The 23,336-nt window shown below is 39.7% G+C and overlaps 1 pseudogene; it reads left to right on the top strand.

Moving 5' to 3' along the window:
- The first annotated feature begins 825 nt into the window (after positions 1 to 825).
- LOC139604345 (synaptonemal complex protein 1-like) lies at positions 826 to 23,103 on the top strand (annotated as a pseudogene).
- The last annotated feature ends 233 nt before the right edge of the window (positions 23,104 to 23,336 follow it).

Genomic DNA, 23,336 nt, shown 5'->3' with positions numbered 1-23,336 from the left:
ATAAATTCTCTTTCTCTGAAAGATTTAGGTGTCCTGTGGCTGCTATCTCGCTGCAAGTCCTTTCTTTTTAAAAAAAAGTATCTCACATAGCATAGTTTCTATTTTGACATTACGTAATACCCCAAAACTAGATTTAACACACTACTTAAGAAAATTAATACAGCATAACTTTCTGACATAACACATATAATATTCATTTGAATATTTGCGAAAAGCCAATCATAAAATACGCATTTTTCACACAGGAGGACTGAGCTCCCCCAGTTATTCCCCGTACAGGCGGGACCCCCCCTTCCCCTCAGACCTCTCCCGCCTTCCCCGCGACGGCCAAAGTCCCGCTGTGCTGCCCCCGGCCGGCGACCACGGCGACATCGCCAACCCGCCCGGGCCCCCGGGCTGCCCCGAGACCTCTCTGGCGTCCACGGGCGACGAGCAAGCCCCGCCGATGGCCCCGATGGTGCCGATGGCCCCGCCGATGGCCCCGATGGTGCCGATGGCCCCGCCGATGGCCCCGCCGATGGCCCCGCCGATGGCCCCGCCGATGGCCCCGCCGATGGCCCCGATGGTGCCGATGGCCCCGCCGATGGCCCCGCCCGATGGCCCCGCCGATGGCCCCGCCCGATGGCCCCGCCGATGGCCCCGCCGATGGCCCCGCCGATGGCCCCGCCGATGGCCCCGCGGCCGCCGCTCTGTCCGGCCGGGCCGTGCCCGGGCCGTGCCCCGCGAGCTCCGCTAGGCGGCGCCCCCGCCCCCGCGCTGAGGGGCCGCTGCCGCTTCCCGCCCGCCCTCAGCGGCCGCCGGCAGCTGGGGCCGCTCCGCCCGCCCTTTTATCGGAGCCATGGAGAAGGAAAACCGCTTTAAATTGTTCATGCCGCCGCGCCTGAGCGCTGGGCAGGTGTCTGCGGGCAGATCCCAGGTGAGCGCTCGGCCGCGGGGGGGACAGTGCTGGGCCCGGGGAGTGCCCGGCACAGCCCCGGCCTGGAGCACACACACACCTGCCCCTTGCCCCGGCACAGCCCCGGCCTGGAGCGCACACACACCTGCCCCTTGCCCCGGCACAGCCCCGGCCTGGAGCACACACACACCTGCCCCTGCGTGGGCCGGGACGGCTCCTGCCTACTCGTTTCTGGCATATGCACAGACATCTTCGGTTTGAATTTCAAAGACTTTTGTTGTTGTTTTCCATCAAAACTGAAGGGAATCATCTTCTCGAGCATCCGCTCTGTGCTGTAAGTCCGCGTTTGATGTGGGTAATTGAGCCCAGAGAGCGAGCAGGGCTCTATCGCCGGCCGGGCTCTGTGTACAAATCACAAACGGGACGGGACTGCTGAGGAACTGCCTTGAGCTGTTTTCTTTTCCAGCATCAGTCTCATTACATGGTGATGACAATGGGAAGATGTCAGCAGCTCACATCCCAGGCAGCAGACAAAGAACTTAATGTTACAACTTACTTTCAAAGTTTTTTGACCAATCACACAAAGCAAAAGCATATTGACAGTAGTTCTATCCAACCACTGTAAGCACAGGTACCTTTGGTTCAAACAATGCTTGCCTTTTTTGAATACAATACCTGCTGCTTGTAAGCCTTAAAACACAATGCACAGAGCTCCATTATTAAGCTTAGAACTTCCTAATATCTCGCTAGATAAACTTTTCTGTAACTTAGGGAGTTATTCTAGACAAACGTTAATACACAGACCATTGTTCTATTTGCCCTTACTTTTCTACTTTTTAAATAATTTTTCTGCTGACCTATCTCATGGCTACTGCTTGGCTCTAATCACAGTTCTGCTGTCTCTGAGGCTGCCTTTTGCAGCTTTCCCAAACCCCTCTGATTTGATGGATTCCCACTGGCCCCACTCAGATGCTCGCACTGGTGTTGGTGTCTTGGTCTCACCAGATCAGGTGTGCAGTGAAAATGTTCTGTCCCCACACTGAGTTATGGGAATTCAACAAGTTATTTTTTCATGTTGAAGCTCCTTATGAAATATGTTGAGATTCAAATGGGACATTCTGACAGCAGATGAGTTAGCTGTTTACAGGATGAACCTCTGTGACTTAAAAACCTTGTAAAAGGGTATTTTCATGCTGAAACATAATCAAATATGGTCTAGAAGTGCCCTTGGAAGCAAAGCAAAACAGAACTATCAACTACTGGTCTTCAAAAAAGTAATTTGTCTCCTTGAGTCCTTTGCCATGCACCAGGGCCCAGCCAGGCAGGAGCTGCTGAGTTCCCTGCATTGAAAGCTCCCCTTTGGCCACAGTCTATAAATCAAACTGCAGGACACCAACAGTTTGATCAACCACTGGGCAGGAAGAAGTGAGTTCCAAAGCCATTACCAATACCTTGGGCTTTGAAATTTGTAGGCAGCTGTTTTATTAATGACCAATTCTATTTTCACATCATCTGTAGGGATTTTTTATAATTCTTTCTTTACAAATCTACCCATAAGGACCTAATGTTTAAATTTTTTCAGGGTTTGAACAGATGCTCAGATGATGACTTTAAGCTGCCATTTGATGTGTCGAACCGTGGCGAAATCACTGATTCAGGTACGATTGGAACATTTGCCATGCACCTTCTTTAGATTTTTATATATTGTCAAGGTTTAATTTTCATGAGTAGTCTCACAGTTTCATATCTGTAACTGTTAAATACAGTTTCACTGTTACAGTTTTTAGCAAGACATTGATCAAAATCTCTTCATGTTTCAGATACAATTTCACAGCAAGTGAAACTTTGCTCTGAAGTAGATGAAGAGGTCAGCTAAGTATCAACTCTGCACATCTAATTCCTTGGGGTCTTTTGAATTTGTTCCCAAACAGTGCCTAAAGCATTATTCAGTAGATATTTCAGGGCTAAAGGAAGTAGTTAAAAGGGAATAATGTTTTCTGTCTCCTGTTTAAAGCTGAATCACTTAGAGGAGATATTTGTGATTTAGTGAACATGCCTGGAAACAAATCTTTAAAAATTAAGGTGACTGCAATATTGCTGTTGTTCTTTCTTTGTTTGAAGTGCCTGTGAAGTCCATGAGCTTTAATTAGAGTAAGATTTAAACACTTAAGTATCCTTGTGGAACTGGTTCTGAATATTCTGTTGAGGGGCAGAAGGGTTGAAGTCAGAGTATTCTTTGGAAATCTGAAGTAGATTATCCCCATTGCCTTGTCTGGCTTTGTTTTATCTGTAAAACAATGAATTCAGTGGTTTCCAGCCTTGTCTGACTTTGTTTTATCTGTAAAACAATGAATTCAGTGGTTTCCAGCCTTGTCTGGCTTTGTTTTATCTGTAAAACAATGATTTCAGTGGTTTCCAGCCTTGTCTGACTTTGTTTTATCTGTAAAACAATGAATTCAGTGGTTTCCAGCCTTGTCTGGCTTTGTTTTATCTGTAAAACAATGAATTCAGTGGTTTCCTCAAGCACTGGATTCTTTTGACAGTGTCTTTACCAGCAGATCTCTGCTTTAGCACAACTCAGTCCAGCTCATTTTTTTTGCAATAGCTTCTGTACTTTGCAGCTACAAAACACTCTTTGCTACCACAAAATAAAACACATTTCTAGCACTCTCCCTGCTGATTTTCATATCCCTGACAACTTTTTAGACTTTTTAATCCTAAGCTATTAAAGCACCATCAGGACTGTAACAAAACTGTGATGCAGCCAAAACAAGGATGGTGTTTGGGGGTGTTGTAAGTGAACCAAAGGGCCCTTTGGGCTCGTGTGTTGCTCTCCCTGCCTCGACCACTGGCCCAGCACTGCTTGTAGGACACTTTCAAGGTGTTCTAAGGGCACAAGGGTGGTGGTTTTCCTTCCTGCTGTGTGTGTGAGCAGAGAACTGCTGGGACACTTGGGTATTTGTAAATCCCTGGGTGCAGATGGGATCCATGCCAGGGTGAGGAGGGAGCTGGCAGATGAGCTTGCCAAGCCTCTCTCCATCATTTATCAAGAGTTGTGGCTCACTGCTGAGGTTGCAGATGATTGGACACTGGCCAGTGTGACACCCATTTACAAAAAAGGTAGGAAGGAGGATGCTGGTAATCACAGGCCAGTTAGCCTGGCCTCAGTGCCAGGTGAGATAATGGAGCAGTTCATACTGAGTGCTATCCCACAGCACTCACAGGATGGCCAGGCTATCAGACCCAGCCAGCGTGGCTCTACGAAGGGTAGGGCATGTCTGACCAACCTGGTCTCCTTCTGTGACCAGGTGACTGCCTGGTGCATGCAGGAAAGGCTGTGGATGTTGTGTATCTGGACTCCAGCAGGGCCTTTGGCACTGTCTCCCCCCAGCACACTCCTGGAGAAGCTGCACCCATGGCTTGGACAGGAGCACTCTGTGCTGGGCTCAGAACTGGCTGCATGGCCGGGCCAGAGAGTGATGGTGAATGGTGCTGCATGCAGCTGGCAGCCAGGCACCAGTGCTGTCCCTCAGGGCTCTGTACTGGGACCAGTTCTGTTCAATGTTTTTATAGACGACGGGGATGAGGGCATTGAGTCCTTCATTAGTAAATTTGCAGAGGACACTAAGCTGGGAGCTTGTGATGATCTGTTGGAAGGAAGGAAGGAAGGAAGGAAGGAAGGAAGGAAGGAAGGAAGGAAGGAAGGAAGGAAGGAAGGAAGGAAGGAAGGAAGGAAGGAAGGAAGGAAGGAAGGAAGGAAGGAAGGAAGGCTCTGCAGAGAGACTTAGATCAGTTGGATGGATGGGCAGAGTGCAGCAGCATGAAGTTCAATAAGTCCAAGTGCTGAGTTCCACATTTTGGCCACAGAAATCCCCCACAACGTTCCAAGCTGGGGACAGTGTGGCTGGACAGTGTTGAGGCAGAAAGGGCCCTGGGGGTGCTGCTGACAGCCGGTTGAATATGAGCCAGCAATGTGCCCTGGTGGCCAAGAAGGCCAATGGCTCCTGGCCTGCATCAGGAATGGTGTGGCCAGCAGGAGCAGGGAGGTCATTCTGCCCCTGTGCTGGGCACTGGTGAGGCTGCACCTTGAGTGCTGGGTCCAGTTCTGGGCCCTCAGTTTAGGAAGGATGTTGAGGTGCTTGAGCACATCCAGAGGAGGGCAACAAGGCTGCTGAGGGGTTTGGAGCACAAGCCCTGTGAGGAACGTTGGAAGGAGCTGGGCTTGTTTAGCCTGGAGAAGAGGAGGCTTAGGGGTGACCTTATTGCTCTCTCCAACTGCCTGCAGGGAGGTTGTAGCCAGGTGGGGTCGGTCTCTTCCACCGGGCAGCACTGACAGAACCAGAGGACACAGTCTCAGGCTACAGCAGGGGAGGGATAGGTTGGATATTTGGAGGAAATTTTTCACCAAAAGAATAATGAAGCACTGGAATGCTCTTCCCAGGGAGGTGGTAGAATCACCATCTCTGGATGTGTTTATAAAAAGACTGGACATGGCACTTGGTGCTATAGCCCAGGTGTTGGGGCAGAGGTTGGACTCGATGATCTGAGAGGTCTCTTCCAACCTCATTATTCTGTGACTCTGTGATTCTGTGTGTGTTCATGGAAAGATCACAGGTACTCTTGGGCAGAGTCTCTGAAGCTGCTTTTACTTAACTCAGCAGTGTCTGTCAGAAGGAGAGGACAGAAATGGTGTGAAGAACCTGCTAGAAGGAATTTTGGCTTCACTGATAATTCTGACAAAACTTGTATTGATTTTGGTGGACTGCAGTTATCCATGTCTTTAAGCCCATCTATTTGGTGATGTCTGAAGGGGGTTTGGGATATTTCATTGTATTTGTTTCTCCTGTGTGCTCTGTTCTCAAAACTCTACAAAGAGGCTGAGAAGATCAAGCAGTGGAAACTGACTGTGGAAACTGAATTAAACCAGAAAGAAAGAAAGCTCCAGGAAAATAAAAAGACTATTGAAGCACAGAATAAAGCCATTCAAGAACTGCAGGCCAGTATTGTATAGTGTACATTCAATAAACAAAGTTAAGTGCTTCCTGATTCAGTATGACACTATTATTGATACAATTAAATCTTAAAGACTGTTGCAGTTTGGTTTGTGCCTTGAGAAAATGATTATTTTGAGAAGTTGCAGGCACCTGTCCTGTGTGAGTGTTTGTCTGAAGAATATACCTGTAAGTGTCTCATTTGCTGCTAAATTATTGTTCATTAATTATTGCATCTTTCATGCAAAAGATGACTCAGCATGTAATACCAGCTAAAACAGACTTCTGTCTACTGATGCCCCAAATTACATTTTCATGAGGGATTTGAGAAGTCAAAGTGCATTTCTAATCTCTTTTTCAATAACAGTGTCTTTTTGCATTTGTTCCCTATGAAATTAGTTTGAAAATGAAAAACTCCATTTGAAACTGGAAGATGAGATATGTGAAAATAAAGATCTCTTGAAAGAGTAAGTAATAGAACCAAGTATATATTCTTGTGGTGGAAAGAATCAGTTTCCATGTGGGCAGTTTTATGTAGCTGTTAAATTTTGAAGGTCATTTCCATTGTTACTCCTTAGGTACACAAAGTACTGTGCACTCCTGTGCAAACAGGATATTTTTTCCCTCCTTTAGAGCTGCTGCTTCGAGGCATCTGTGTAATGTGCTCAAGGAAACCTGCACTCGCTTCACAGAGAAGACCAGCAAACGTAAATGCTTTTTTAGCTTTTATTGATCAGAGTAAATGTACTTCTAGCTTGCTCTAAATTCACAAACAGAAGAAAGAAGAAGAAATTTCTCGTGCTGTTCAGAGAAGTTCTCCAGTTGGGATCGACTGGATGTGGCTCTCAGAGTGAAAAGTGAATTTTAAGTGGCTCACAAAATTGGAAGTGAAGCCCCAGGTCTAACAGACTTTTGGTTTGTAATGCTGAATGCAGAGGGCTTTTGAAGCCAGTGAAATTGTTTGCTGAAAGGTGCCAGCCTGGGAGCTCTTTGGGTGCCCAAACAGTGACCCAGGGTTGAGGCAGTGCCCACAGCCCTGCCTGGCCCTGGCAGCCGCTCCAGAGCAGGGCAGGGCTCCTCAAGGCTGCTCAGCCCATTGAAGGTTTGCAGGGCCATCCACACACTGGGAATATATTAAGACAGAAGAAGTGACCCTTCATGCCTGTTTTTAGGCAGTAGAATCTACTCTAAATTCCCAGCACTCCCTAACAAATTTCCAGGGCTGACATTTCCTGTTTTCAGCCATCACACATTTATGGGGAGAAAAGGTCTTAACCCCAAGGTACAATGAGTAACTGGAATTCTTCTCATGAAACTGAACAAGCCAGAACAGTTGGATAACTTAATGAAGTTTAAATTCTTGAGGTTTTAAAATATGTTCTTCATTGGAAGTTCTACTTTATATGCAATTTAGAATTGTTATTATAATCATTAGAATTTTACTAACTTGATCCTGGATACTTAAGAAGTGTTGATTTCTTTTTAGCCTTAATTCTACAAACACTTGTATATGGATGTACTGTTCTTTTTTGATAGCTGTTTCTTTTACTGTTCTCTTTTTAATTGTTTTCTTAGGAAAAAATAGTATCAATTACAAAAGTGGAAGAAGGAAAATATGGACATGGAGTGTTGCAATTTTCTAATGACAGCTCTGTGGTTATAGGTATCTGCTGATAGGAAGAAATTCAGTGCTAAACCCTAGATTACAGTTTAGAAATACTAACAGTGTTGATACATTATTATTCAACAGCATTAATACTATAATAATTAATATGGTCACATCAACTGATCCAGAATTACACTTTTCACAGAAAAAAATATCTTAGGAAGGAAATTTAAAAGCTGAGCTTGCTTAATGTTTCAATGAAATACACATTTTCCCTAAATTCTGTAACTTTTGGCACCATGTTTCATAAGGACTTATTTAATAAGAATGGAGCTGGTAATTCCTTTTTAAATTCATTTTGCTGATTAAGTATAATGACTTGGACAGCTGGCATTCTTGTTCAAAAGAAAAACTTTCTCATATGTTCTTGCTTTGATAGATGAACAGGAAAAGGCAGAAACAATACAATTGTATGAGGAACTTCATAGCAACATAGAAGTAAGTGACCAGGCTTGATGAAAGGAATGTGAGTTATGTGAGCTGAGCTGAGTTCCATGTTTATGTTGGGATACTGTTTGTATCCATCATGTGTGGGTATCATGTCGTGTGTGATGCAGGAAGTTGGGCTTTCAATCCCTTTTCAAGAATGATTTTTGTGTTCCATAAAACACATTCAATGGAGAAAGTGCAGCAGTGTGTGGGATGTGGATCCCTGTGATCTGTGGGATGGGTGCTTAGTGCTGGGTCACTGCCACAACTTCTGGCTTCTTTCTGGGCTCTGTTTCACCCACCTGCTGGTTCCTCAGAATGGCTGAGGTGGGCAGCAGCCCCTGGAGAAGTTCCAGGGTTTCCAGGATTGAACTTCAGATATTAAATTTTGTTTTTAGAGAATGACAGCGGCATTTGAAGATCTTTGTGTGCAAGCAGAGAACGACAGATCGGAAATGAGTTTCAAATGTGAGAATTCAGTTTATTGTGTTTATGCAGCTGGCTCAATTTTGTACTTCATAGCTTGTGTTCCACATGCAGGGCCAGGGCAGACAGATGTGAAGGGCTGGAATGGTGAGCAGGTCACCCTGAGACACTGGGACCCTTCTTTTATTCATGCAGCCTTTGTTCACTGCCTGGCCCCTTCTGTTGCTGTTCCACTGGGCCAAATTGGGAACTTTATTTTTCAAACTGTCACTCAACATTGAAGTTTTGTCTGTGAAGTACAGTCTAGAGATCAGTGCTTATTTCACATAGTTGGTTTATTTAAATGATAATGCACTAGTGTATAGCTACAGAAACTTTAGCTAAATGCTCTCTCTCTGTATGTATAGCCTGGTGTGTTCCTGTTTCATTTTCACATGCTCTTTTCTGTTTGTATTTTGATTATAAAACCAAACATTGCCTCAACAATTACTCTTGGGAAACAAAAGGTACAGCTGTACAATTCCAAGCAATCTTAAAGTGGAAGTTGTATTGAACTTGGAGTACATTTCAGCTAGAATGTTAACTGTGGATGTTACTGTATCTCAAAAGTAAAAGAAGAAGCAGAAAAAGTGGACAAGTTTGAAAAAGAATGCAAACTGGAAGTCAGTCAAAAGGAAAAGCAGGTTTGCTCATTTTACCATCTCATATGTAGAGCTTTATTTGTGACTAAAGGGGCAATGCAAGAGCCAAGAAGTGTTTCTGGGTATTAGTAAAAAAGACAAAATAACACCTGAAGCTGCATTTAAGTCAAATTCTGCTAATTTTAGTGATCTTTCAGTACTTTTAGTCTACTGGAATTTATGGTTTGATTTTGAATTGGAGAACTTTTTTCTTTAGAGTAATGTGACTTGATCAATATTTGGCTAAGATTATATCTAGCCAAATATTTTCTATCTGTCTGTCTCTCTATCTATCTATCTATCTAATCTAACTTGAATGACAGCAAAATGTCTGCTTATCATACCTGGGGTACAAATTAAAATTAACATCTGTCCCTTTTCCAGACTTCATGATGATATTTCTTGCATTTTTCTAGATTTCAGCTCTCACCATAGAGAGAGATGAAAAAGATGATGTCATAAAAGACATCAAGGCTCAGCTGCAGACGTCACAAAATAAGATTGCTGACTTAATGGAAGCAAACTGTAAGAGTTCTGCCTGCTGTGTTCAAATGTAATTGTTTATAGAATTTAAATGTAATTGTTTATGATTGTTTATTTATGAGATGTAATTGTTTATAGAAGCATAGGAAACAGGGTCATGATAGTTTTATTCTGTGGCTGGTTGGCAGCAGAATTTTGGGGCCTTGAAGGCCTTATTTTTGTTTGGAACAGGAGCTGCTCCTGTGGGAGCAGGACTGGCAGGGTCGTTTTTAGGGTGAGTCAAGCACTGAGAGCTTTGGAAAATTGCAAGGGGAAAATATGTTGCTTCAGTTTTGCAAATTTACAGTCAGGCAGATGTCACTGAGGAAACTTACTTTTCAGAACTTGATTTTCAATATTTTTAAGCCATCTATATTCAAATTTTATCTATTATTTTATACTATATGATGTCAGTACCATTGGTCTTTGTTAAATTCTTTAAATGTATGTAATTTTCCATTTTTGGCAGTACTTTTATATACATATATATAAATATATTTATATATTTTTATATATTTATTTTTATATATATTTATATTTGTATTTTATATATTTATTTATATTTTTATATAATATATTTATATTTATATTTATATATACTTTTATAAATATCCTATTTTTAAAAATATTAACATTTTTTTTGTTTAGTACATCATGAAGAAATGTTAAAGGAATCCCAGGTCAGTAAAGAACATTTGAGGACAGAGCTGGAAGAGGCTAAAATGTCATTGCAAAAGGCAGAGGTACCCCTTGCTTATAGTTTTACAGTAGAAATAGACTAGAGGAGTATTTGCATAAATAATTATGGATACTTTAGACATGAAACAGCTGTAGCTGTTTGTTGAAAAACATGTTTAGAAATGATATCATGTCTTGAAGGTTACTCAAAAGAACTTGGAAACTGAGCTCCAGACTAGAGTGAAAACATTAATTCAGGTTACTGGAGAAAAGGAAGAGCAGGAGGAAGAATGTAAAAAAATGAAGGCTTTGCTTGCAGCCCTGACAGAGGAGTTGGAGACTTCTGTTGCCAATTTGAAAAGCTTGCTGCAAGAAGAGCAAAATAGGTAAATTAATGAGTTTCAATTCCAAGAGTGATCTTACAGGTTGCAGTCTATGACAAAATCAAGAACCATTGGAAATGAAGCTGAAATTTGGAGGTTTTTTCCACACAGTGGTCTAAATGCAGAGAATTGAATGTAAATTTTTTTGTTGGTGATAGTTGATACTGGTCTATAAAAAGTAAATTTTTGCCCCCTCCAACTTTCATAACTCTGTCTTTAAGAAATAGAGATTTCTGTAGGTATAGATTTGTTTACTTTTATGTCTACTGTTCTGAGGTTGTAAAAGTGTAATTTGATATGTGCTGCAGGCAGATTCATCATCTGCCTGTTGAAAGGTAAATGTTCTTAAAGTGCTTGTGCTAAGACTTTGTCTTATTGTCCTTGAAGTTTCAAATGCAGTGAGTGCTTTGTACCCTACATTTGGGGTTTTTAATTTACCATTTTCTTAGATTAAAGAAATATGAAGATGATTCAAAGCTGCTTACCTTGGAGCTCCAAAAGAAATCTGCTGAACTGGGTAAGGCTTGTAGAAAGGCAGAAAATGAGCCAGGCAGTAATAAAAATGCTTTCTGCTGTTGTCTGGAAATGGACTGTCTCTAGTAGGTGGAGAAATGATTTTACAGTACCTGTACCTATCAGGAATGCCTGAATTTATTTTGACTCAGCTGATCCCTTTTCTTTGGGGGTCATTGGTACTGGCAGCAGCCAAAGGGCAGTGCTGTGCAGAGCTCCAATAGTGAGACCATTCCTGCATGAATTCTTCTGGAGGTAATTTTGGTTTCCAGCTAAGAGCAGCAGCACTGCAGGTGCCAGGAGTGACTTCTGCAGCAGAGATAAAACCCTCCCATTGAGGTTTCTGGGACCCTCCCCGTGCTGGAAGTGGAATGATGCTGGCAGGGGTTGTCTTTAAATATCATCAATTTGATATCCTGTGCTTTCTAGGGATGTGCTCCTTAGTCCCCAGAGTGAGAGCTCTGCCTTGCTGCTGAGAACTTGCAAAAAATACCAGCACTGTCAATGTGCACATAGAAACCATTTGGAAGTCAGTAACAACTGGTTTCCTTTCTCAGCATATCCATGTGGTACCTTCAGCAGTTCAGATTTTTTTCTGGAACAATGCAGGTGCAGCAATACTTGCAGAATACTCTAGTCTAACAGTCCATGGTTTATTTGAAGTTATAATTGTGGAAAACATAGAAAGGCTCTAAACTTTATTCAAGAAAAATATTTAGTTTCTCTTCAGATAGAGATTTGCTAATGTCTGAATCATTTTTCAAGTCTACATTTAGATTAAGTCATAAATTAGCTTTTCAGCTTCTTAACTTAATCCAACAAGTTTTGAGAACTGGGTATTGCAAAGGGGTAAATGTTTTATACTGCCTGCTAAATATGAAAAATCATTTTTGTTCCATTAATTTTACATTCCATGTGCTGTAGAAGAGATGACTAAAGTAAAATGTGATAAAGAAGTGCACCTTGAAGAGCTGTCAGAAACTCTGGTAAATATTCATTTTATTAATCTCATGGCATTTGCTCTTCATATGAAATTCCTCCTGCTTTGTAAGTATCTTAAATGTCATAAATAAACACCATCTAGTCTACCTTAACATTTCTACTAAACTTTGTCACACACAATTTCAGTGTTTTCTTTGGAGAACTTTTTTATTACCACTGTTTTTCTTGTCTCCTGTGCTTTTGGTTTTTCTTGTCTCCCATGTTTTTGGTTTTCCTTCTCAAGGTTTTTGTTATTTCCTTCTTTGTTCATGCCCATTCAAATGCCACTCCCTCTGGATATAAAGTTTTCCCATTTGTTCTTCCTTACAGGCAGGTAATTAGCTCTGGCCTCTGTGAACCCTGCTGTACTGTGACACAGGCCCATTTTCTGTCACAGAAGTCTCAGCTATATGAAATACACTCTGAACAGAGGTTTCTTTTCATTATGATTTTAGATTTACAAGCCTAACAAGAATCCATATCAACTCAAGTTAAGATAGTGGGAAATCAGGTGTGCATTTCACTGTGTTTGCTTGTTCTAATCTGTGCATTGAGTGTTCTGAACTGAGTTTCACTCATTTTCTAAAATGGGCAAATTGGAGGACTTTGACTGAAGAAGAGTCTTGAGGCTACTGTAGAAAATATGCAGAGAGAGAAAAATGTGGAGAGAGCAATGAAAATGCTCTCCAGATGAGAGAGGTCTGAAGTAGGGCAATAGTAACATGTTTTTAGAAATAGTGAAGTTACACATCATGACTTGGACACAAGTTTATGCATAAGAAACAGCACCCAGAGCAGTGTCCCACCCTAATTTTGCAGCCCAGGTAATTGAACTCACAGCAGGGGACAGACATGAACAGCACTGGTGTCACAGTTCACTGTCTCACAGCACTTCCAGATCCCAGCAGAGACTGGAAAGATCCAGCCTGGATAATCCATGACATGGATGTTGTTGGGTTCTTCTGAAAGCCTCATGCTCTTAGTTCATGTCTGATAACCTCCAGCAGCTGGAGTTTGCACATGGATACTCAAAACTCTTCCTTTTCATTTTGCAGAAAGAATTCCAGGATTTGAAAGCACAGCTGACAAGTACAGCTGAGAAGGAACAAGATTATTTAAAGCAGCTTGTGACTCTGAAAACAGATCTTGAACAAGAGGCGTATGACCATTTTGAAAATATAATATTTAATTCGTTTTGGTGGAGCTGCTTTAATCCACAGGGAAATGAACTATGATTGTTTTCTAATCAAACTTTTGAACCACATATATGCCATTAATTCTAGACTTACATTTCTAAATTCCACTTTCTCTATTTGTATGTATTCTATGGCATATGTAGTTGTTCCATATCTCTTTGACTTATTTAACAAGAAGAGAAAGTTTCTGAATTCATGGTTAATCTTGCTTTGAACTACATCATCTTCACTAACCATGAGATTTATATAAAAGTTGACTCTGATTTTCTTTCCTTCTTCTGTCACCTTTTGACATCTCTCTGACTCTGCTGCAAAGCTTATATTTGTAGATAAAGGCCTGGACTTCTTTCAGCATGGAATAAGACTTGATAATGGGTATGTTTAATTTAAAAGGAGATTTCAAAAGGCATCTTCTTATTCCTCTTGGCCATTTGTTTGAAATTAGGTTAAGGAATGAACAACTAACAGTGTATCTCAGTAAGCTTTCACTAGAGAAAGAACAAACAGCACAAGAGAAAAATGCTGTGGCTGCAGAAGTCAAGAAACTGCAAGAACAGCAAGAGGCAAGTTGTAAACTTCCAGGTTTCATGAAAGGACAATACTCAATTTGACAAATTACTCAGTTTTACAAATTAGATGATGAGCTGCAACATGACTTGGGTCTGTAGAGTACCTGAGCTGTTTTTTGTGTTTGAGTTGGAAAGGAAGTGTATTTACACTTGTGAGCAAGGCAGGTCAGTGTGCTTTGGATGTCTTTGAATTTTTTAAGAAGTCACTTTGAATTTTATTTCTTTGCTGACACATGGGTCTTTATTTAGGATAGTAAGAAAAAAGAAGAAAATACAAAGCAGTTAGTTGAAAATCTAGAAGAGGCAAATAGCCAGCTAAGGCAAGTAAAAACAAATATTAATAACTGATATTGTGAAAGGAAGTAGACTCAAATAGTTAGTTGTGTTCAAATGCTGCTTTCTGGGATTTTTTGATTAATGTTTTTCTAGATTATATAGCTAAACAGAAACTATTCAGAATTGCTGTTGGCCAAGTAGAAATTTTCTCAGATTAGAAATACCAATTGCTGCAGGAACAGTGTTTGCCATCATTTTGTATTACATAGTAGGAGCTGTCTTGTTGTGCATTAGACACCTCAGGTGAGAAGGCAATGAAAATGGAAGGTGAAGGTTATGGATTAAATGTGACAAGGCAAAACTGGGTAAGAGTTACTCTCTGTATCACCAGTTCAATAGACAGGCAGCTCCCATGTTTCACAGCTGCATTGCAATAGTCCAGGTGAGGATGTATTTTCCTTGGCTTAGCTGGAACATCTTTTCCTACTTCAAAAAAGTATGGACAGTTCACACATTGACTTACTGGGCATGCTGCTGCATTTTAAGAACATTTTCATTGTGCAGCTTATGAAGTTCCCATCAGCATTAGCAGCTCTTTTTAGAAAATAAAAGAAGGGTTTCTTAGAAGTACTGAAAATAAGTTAAAGGCAAGAAGGAAATATTTACTAATGCTTGTTAATTTGGCACTTAGAAATGAACTGGAGTCTTGGAAGGAGAAAATGGCAAAGACAGGTGAAGAGATGAGAAGTACCCTGGATGAAAGAGAAGAAAATGTATGTCATGTGTCATGAAAATATCTTACAGAACCTGTAGGACAGCATTAAATGTAAAATCTGTGTTGGGATTTTTCTGCAAAGCTCTGCCTGGGGGATGTGATCTCTGCCAGAGGTTTCTTCTCTCTCAGCTGCTGCCAGCTGTGCCATTGTGTGTGCCCATGCTGAGCCCTGGTATTTCAAAAGACAAGCACAGTCACTGGGATCTTCACTCTTTGCTGCAAGTTTCATATTAAAGATTTGGTTCTTTTCAGGCAAACAGAGAACCTGCTTTTCTGATTTTTCATATACCCACACAGTGATGGATGGGCTCTGGATTAGCTTTTTATATGTAGTGTGAGTTTTAGCTTAAATAGATTCAAACATTTTTACTTTTCTTTCTGTTGGTTCAAAGCAACCTGGGGTTTTTAGCAAATTTCAGAATTTCATTGTAACAGTCAAAGATTTACAATTGTCATTTCAGGTAAAGAGTACTGAAAATGAAATTTCAAGAAAGGAAAACCAAAATTCTAGAAAATAATTGGGACAATTAATTTTTTCATGGATGTAGGGAACTTCCTACAAGTGTATTTTTAAATTGTGAAGATATTGGGGATTTTTCTTCTTCTTTCTTAAGTCTCTAACAACTAAGGAACTGGTTCACTGCTATTGATTAACAAGTTGTGGTACTTTATGGCTAAAACTCTGATTATTCTAACATGTCAGCTGGTGTTGCAGTCCCATTGGAACAAACCAGACTGGTGCAAGTGCAGGTTTGAGAACATTTACAGGAATTGCTCACATAGGGAGTCATTTGTAGAACTTACTAATGAATGTCTGAAATCTCTCTTTCAGATGGACAATTTAAAGCAGCAGGTGGAAAATAAAACCAAATGCATTGAAGAGTTGCAGCAGGAGGTGGGTAGAGATTTTCATTTCACAAATACATAAACACATTATATTTTGGGTTGCCTTTTCAGCAGGTTTGTGTCTGCTGTGATGTCTTTAGATCCACCTATGTAATTTAAAAATTCTCCTTTCTTATCCTAACCCTGAGCAAATTAGGGAGTCATCTCAGGAATCACTTGATTTGTTAAATGTGCCTTAATTTGAAAAGAGCAATTACAAAAATAATACCTTTAATGAACTTCTACTCTTTTTCATTTAGTGCATAGTGTTATTTATGTACTTGTAATAAGTATCTCAGTTACCACTTGTAGAAAATAATTCTGCACTGGCACAAACTGTAGTAACTTCACTGTAAATATAAAGAACTTGTATTTTTTGTCATGACATCTTCACACCTTCTGTCAGCAGCATCTTAGTTGTAATTCCCATTCTGCACCTCATTTGTTATTCCCTGCTCTTGCTCAGGAGGAGCCTTTCTTAAGGTCCTGAAGAAACAGTAATTATCACAGAAATGAGTTGAACATTCATTTGTTTGAAGAATTGTTCTGGAACCTGAGCTGCACAACAGAGAGTTATTTGCCTGATGAAAGCTGGAATTTCTTGATGCAGTTAAACCATTACATAATTCTATTTACTTATTAAGGTACAGTGCTTGTTTTGTTTTATTTCACCAGAATAAGGTGTTAAAGAAGAAACTTACTGCAGAAAGCAAGAAAAGCAATACTTATGAAGGGAAGGTAGGTTTAAATAACATCATGTAGAAGATGAGGTGAGTGTTTTTAAGTGCCACTGTAAGTAATGATAATACCTGTTCAATACGTTCTGAGCTGGTTTGGGATCTGGGATACAGACTTTGCAGGAATGAGCTCACAGTTTTTAGAAGATGCTTCCATTTTTAATCATTGGGCACTGACTGTTGGACATTTAAGAGATGGATTCACATTGCAATTAATGATGTTTCTAATCTGTTCCTTTTTTTTTTCTTTTGTTGATAGTGGACTGAACAGGGTTCAGCAACCTCATTGTAACAGAAAAGCATTTAAAAGACATATACATATATGTATATATATATTACTTTTTTAAGGCTGTTCTTTAAATGTGCTCTGCAGTGGCAATCCCTCTGATGGGAATATTGTGTCCAGCTTTGGGTACTGCACTTGAAGAAAAGTGGACTTCTTTGAGGATATTCATATGATAACCTTAAAAGGAAAAACTGTAATCAAGATGCACAGCTGGGAGAAAAATGTACCATAAAAGCTGGTAAAATCTGATACAGATTTACAAGAGAGGGAATCAAATCTCCATCTGTATTTGTTTTTTTCTGAGGCATTCACAGCATTTAGGGTGACTGCTTAGGGCAGTCTTCCCCACTGGGCTGTTGCCATTCTTTCTTTGAGTATTTTCCAACTCACTTCAGGCCAAAGTTCAACTCTTTATTAAAAAAAAAGCTGAACTTTTAAATAGGAAACACTTTATTCATATACCTGAACAGTAACAGTGTGTTTGTGCTCAAAAACAAGAGGTAAGAAAAAATCATTAACACAGTAATTCCTAAACAAATAACAGCAGCAATTCTGCATTCTCAAAAGGTGAATAAATTGCAGTTAGAGATGGAAAATAGGAACAAGCAACATAAGGAAGCAGTTGACATCTATCAAAAAGACATAGAAACAAGAAAAGGAAATGAAAATAAACTTCGTGAAGAGGTGAGAGGTGTTAATTTTTACTGCAATTTAATTTTTTTTAATTTAAAATGTTTTTATGAAGCTTTATTGGCCAGAGTCCTTGCTCTTCCATTTCAGACATAAATGGAATTTGTGTATGCCTGTGAGCAAAGCTTCAGTACATGAGGTGCTTAGGCTGACGTATTTGAATATGTCTTTGAAAATAAGAACTCCATTAAAACTTCTTGCTTTCAAGATATAGTTCAAAGAAATTCCACCCTTGGTATAAAGTCAGCATAGTTAAATTAGATTATAACTTCTCCCATATTAGTATTTTTCTGCCCACACTTTTTTTTTGATGGCAATGCTAAGAAATGTTAGGGCAGAGTGCTTGAAATGGCCTTTTGGTTTGAAGTGAACTTGCCTGCCATGGCTGTACCTTTGATCTTGCCCATTTTAACAATCTGCAGAAAAGATGAGGGATTTGAAAGGGATCTGAAAAGCAAATAAAGCCCAAGTGGGACTGCAAACTTTGCACCCACAGGGGAAAGAAGAAATTAAGATTAAAAAGAAATATATGGTTATGTTGATGAATGAAATGCAATTTATTACTGACAGGTAGAAAAGATGAGGTTGCTTTGTGATGAAACAGCAATGATACAGAGAGAAACTGATGCCAGATGTCAGCACAAGATAACTGAGATGATGGCACTGATGGAAAAGCACAAGGGAAGAGATTTTCCTGCTTGCTGTGGTTTGCAGTGTGTGATACCATGTTAACAGCATGTTTATAACTTGTGATACCACGTTCATGACCTTTCCAAAGCAGAAACAGGCCTGAATCTGGGAAAAGGAAGCTGAACACATGCTGGACTTTGCATCATCTAAAATCAAATTCATTTGAAGATTTTCAGAAGATTCCTATGGGCAGATAAATTCCATTCATCTAAACTTCTGGGATTTTTAGATTTTTTTCAATTCAGGCTTCCTTTGATACCATCTGAGTGCAATATTTTTCAGTATCAGTTTGGCTCTTTCTCTGAGATGCCTTAGTGACTGTCAGCAGTTTAGCCTGACACATTTTAGTTTTCCTTTCTGTTCCTCTATTTTGCAATATCTTTAGCAGATACATTAATAAAGCTGGCACAGCTGGCTCTTAGTGCTGAGCACATATTGCTGCACAGAAATCAAGCACTCTCTGCCAGTCCACAAAATAATACTTGAATTGAACATTTTCTGGTTTACAGTTTCTGCAGAAGCATCAATGAATCTTTTCTTTCTGAATCTTAAGAGCCTGGTTTGAAAGAAATGATGTTTTAAGACTGGATAACTCTATAATTGTAACATTTAGTCACATGTTTTGAGTTTGTTGTTGGTTTGGTTTTTTTTAACCCAGAATGAATATGATAAAATGGTTGAAGAAAAAGATGCAGAGTTAAAAGTCTATAAAATGAAACAGCAAAAGCAGTTCTCATCAGCAAGAGCACTGGTAAGGAGTACTTTCCAATGTTCAGTAATTCAGTGAAGGGGCTGATGTCCTTGTGGAGTGGTTTTATACTGGCTAAGGGCCAGGCACACACAACAAAAACATTCACTCATTTTTCTCTGCTGTAGTTGAGCAGAGGAGGGGAAAGAAAAATTCAAGTTGAGATAAGGATTAGGAGAAAAACACTTTGAGGGTAAAGCAGATTCAAACTTAAATAGCATCAAAATTTTTATTATTAATAGGATTAAAAATGGGTAATGAGAATTAAAATAAACCTTTAAAACACCTTTTTTCCCAATCCCTGCCTCTTGCCCAGCGACAGCACAGAGAGACAAAAGATGTGATCTTCAGTCAGTTTGTGACTTCTAAAAATCTTTTTTCAGGTTGCTTAGAGAGTTTCTTTTTCCTGCTGTGCTCTGGGGTCTTTCCCACCAGAGACAGTTCTCTGGGAACTTTTCCAGTGTGGTTTTAATTTTTACCAGTAGCAGTCCCACCCAAGCTGCTGCAGCAGATCTTATTCTGGGCACTAAAAACTCCAAATGTTTCTAGAAATGAATTGGAGTAGCAGTGTGTTTGTGTCTGCTCTTGCAGATAGTGTGTCATGTTCTGACTTCCCACTTGGAATAGGAAACTTTTGTTTTAAATATTTCGATTGTGCCCTCTCAGCCCTGTTCTCCCAAGTGTTTTAAGGTCTTACCTTGAACATTTCTGATCAAGTTCCTGTTTCTTATAGTGCTTCAGTCTTTTTAAACAAGCTAAAGCAAAGCTTCAAGTATAGGGCTGAAAAGCAAATAGAATTCTCTTGTGTATCTAATGAGTGTCCCTGTTAATTACTGTCTCACTTGGGACTGTTTTCTTTTTTCTGGGCTGTGCATAGTTAACCCTGTCCTTTATTTAATGGTTTGTAGGAAAATGAGCTGTCATGTTTGAAAAGTGAACTGGCCTCCCTTAAGGAACAACTGAAAGCAGAAATTGAAGAGAAGGTGGAGTTTTTTATTCACTGTGCAGTGGGGGTGAGAGGTGTGGCCTGGGCTTGTGCTGTGGGAGGAGTTGGATAAGAAATGAAACTGAACAGAAAAACAGGGACTTTTGAATGCTGGGGTTGTGCTAAACCTGGTCATATATTTGTGTGAACTTTGTAACAGTCTGTGATTATAGATTATATATAAATTAACAACAAAACAAAACTCTCCTTTATTTTAGTTAATTTTAACTAGCTAAAGCAAAAAAGTTCCCTAAACTGTAGGGTTTTTTCAGTGACTTTTGAATGCTGAGGTTGTGCTAAACCTGGTCATATTTTTGTGTGAGCTTTGTAACAGTCTGTGATTATAGACTGTGCTCTGTAATTACACCAAGAAGATTTTTAACAACTGAATTCAAAGAAATATTTCCTTGCTGTCACATAACTCTTTTGTAGGAGAATCTTGTAAAAGAGCACTCTCACAGTATGATTCCTGAAAGTGAAAAGAAACACAAGGTAACTTCAACTTTTTAATTGCTTTTAAAATTTGGTAGTGTTTATATGTGTAGAATCAATTGAAGTGCCATGATAATTTATTTGCATTCAACAAAAGACACTGGAATGCTTTGGACTTCAAACTTTTTAAAGATAATAAAAATTTATGTTCCTGGGACTCCTAAACCTTGTTTAGATCTATACAGTGAATCTACTCATGTAAAAATAGAAAGTCTCCAAATTATATTCCTAAAATAAAAAAGATAAAAATAAAAAATATCTCCTTCAGTGCAGGAAGCCCCTTGGGCAGTCCAACACTGAAGTTTTGTAGCTCCTAACAGTGAATTTTTCTTGTTGCATTTTTCTGCCTGTATTTCTTACTTCTCTGTAGATGATTTTTTTTTTCCCCCTGGGATAAGAAGGGATTTTAAAGGGTCCTACCATTCCATGGAGATATTAGACAGCAGTTTCTGGAAGGGCTCCCACTGTGTAATTTTTCTTGCTCAGTTGTTGATTTTTTTATGTCTCTGGAATTGTTTTACTCAGTCTTAAAAGTGTCCATTTGAAAAGGCACTTTTCCTCTATGGAAGAGAACAAAGCTGATCTAGCTGTAAAAATGGTCAAAGTATCAAAGTAGTCCTGACTGCAGAACTTACCCTTCTTCCCTGTCAGGAGTTCACTTGTGGGTTTCATATTGGAGCAATGGAATCCAGCACCACTTTGATGTTATCTGTCTGAAAAAGGACTGCACTGGACCATTCAATGCTTCTCAGTTTAACTTCTAGTGAAAAGACTATTTTAATTAACACCAGTCTTGATATAGCTATCAATCTTTCTCTGAAAGCCTTTCCCTGCAGTTTTGTTTGTTCCCATTTTCTTTGATGTTTGATATGGTCCACATGTAGTGGCTACAGTTCAGAATAACCTGAATTTCTGCAGATAAGCATGAAGAACTGAAATACAATGTGCCATGAAACTCAGCTCTTCCATAGCTTCCCCTTCATTCTCCTCATTTGGCAACAAAAATAATATAAAAAATGCTATTTCCACCCCACCCCACTTTGTTTGGGTCATTGCTTCATGTTTGGATGGAAAGAGAAGAGTTCCACCATTTCTCTCAGGTGAATTCTTGGACACTCAGACTGTAAACTGGCTCCTGAGTTTGGCTTTAGATTCCATTCTTGCCCCATAAAATAAAATCTAAAAATAGAAACGTTTTCTTTCCCAGACATATGCTATCAAGACTCCTCCAATGGATAAGATGCACAGTGGAAGAAGCACAAACCTGCCTTCAGAGCAGAGCAGCAGGAAAAAGCAGAAAGTGCTTGTGCAGCTGGACACTCAGTCAGACAGCTCTGAGCACACTGACCTCCTGGTAAGAGTCAGAGAGCAAATCCTGTGCTGAGCACTTCTTTGTGCTCACTGCTGGCTCTGAGAATGAAAATAAACAGTTTGGGCTTCCACATTCAAGCCAATATTTATGTGTATATTTTTAATTGATTGGTTCTTTCTGGAATTGTATGTACATAATTAACATGCTTTTTATTGAACTGTTTTGCCTCATAATGACATCTTAATTTTTTAATTTTTCATAGTTTAATATCCTTAGGGGGAAAGAAAAAGTAGTTTTTAATATAGTGTGAGTAAGTAACTTTTTCATTTATTAGAGCATAGTCTCGGAAGAAGAAATGTTTAAAAATTTGTACAAAGATTTTCCACAAGCTTCACAATTACATTCCACAGCACCAAAAAAGGTATGTTAGCCTTTCCTAAGATTAAAGCAAGCAGTTAATCAGATTGTTTACAGAAACTAAAGGATGGCTTTATTTTCCTTCCTGGACCCCAGCTCCATCCAGTGTGAAATCTCCAGGCTCTGCTCTGAAACTCAAAACCATGAGGAGAATGCGCGAGGCGGGCTGGGCTGCGCTCTCCAAAATGGACAGGAAAAGGAAAATTAAAGATGTTGTAAAGTTCTTTGCTTGAAATGCAGAAATACCCAGTGCCCTGGCATTGCTTGCAGGGTTGTTTTTCTCTCAGAGTTAGTGCTTTGTTGCATTTTTCTGTCATACTCAGTGTGTTCAATACTGTGTTCATTCCTTTACACATATGAACTTTATAGATCTATAACTGCAACCCCTGCAGAGCCTTTTCCACCTTTCCTCCCTTGTGCTTCAAAATGTTGGGACAAAAATTGGCCAATTTTAAATTTTGAAATAAATAGAACTGCATAGAAAGTTGTTTCAAAGCTGTTTCTGGCATTAGAAAGTCTGGTTTTAAAGAACTTCTGTTCTTTTAAATTTACTCCATTTTTCTTAACACATAAATACATAGTGGAAGAAATGTTGCTGTTCAATGTATGTTCTTTTACCTGAAGTCCTCTTGCTTTTTCCTGCATTTTAATGGCTGTTAGACCTGTCTTTTTAGACTGTTTTGTTTTCAGTATGTTAAAATGGTTTTGAAACTTCTAAAATTGCAGTAGAATTGCTTGTATTTAAAAAGATTTCAGCTTCATAAGGAGTAAAAGATGCAGAGTATAAGATTGTGAAAACAATGTTAAGATGCCATTAAATTGTTTATCTGAAATATCAAGTATGGGACTATTTGTTATTGCTTTAAGTATTTGAACACAGACAGAAATCACCCACCAGCCTTCCTAGGGACCAGCAGAAGTGTAAGGATAGATTAGAACATCTATTTCTGTATTAATCCTTGATTAATCTTGGTTTCACAACAGCGACAAACCCTACTTCAGAGCCTAGACATAACAAGAAAACTACAAGTACATGTTAAAATATAATGCAAAATCAAAAATCCCAAATGCAGGTGAAGTGGGAAGCAAAATAGATTTGTTTTCTTCTTTTTGT

Source organism: Agelaius tricolor, unplaced genomic scaffold, assembly GCF_023055355.1.
Source record: "Agelaius tricolor isolate 1412-34295 unplaced genomic scaffold, bAgeTri1.0.p SCAF_50, whole genome shotgun sequence".
Taxonomy (NCBI): domain Eukaryota; kingdom Metazoa; phylum Chordata; class Aves; order Passeriformes; family Icteridae; genus Agelaius; species Agelaius tricolor.
This window is presented reverse-complemented; position numbering and strand designations above follow the sequence as displayed.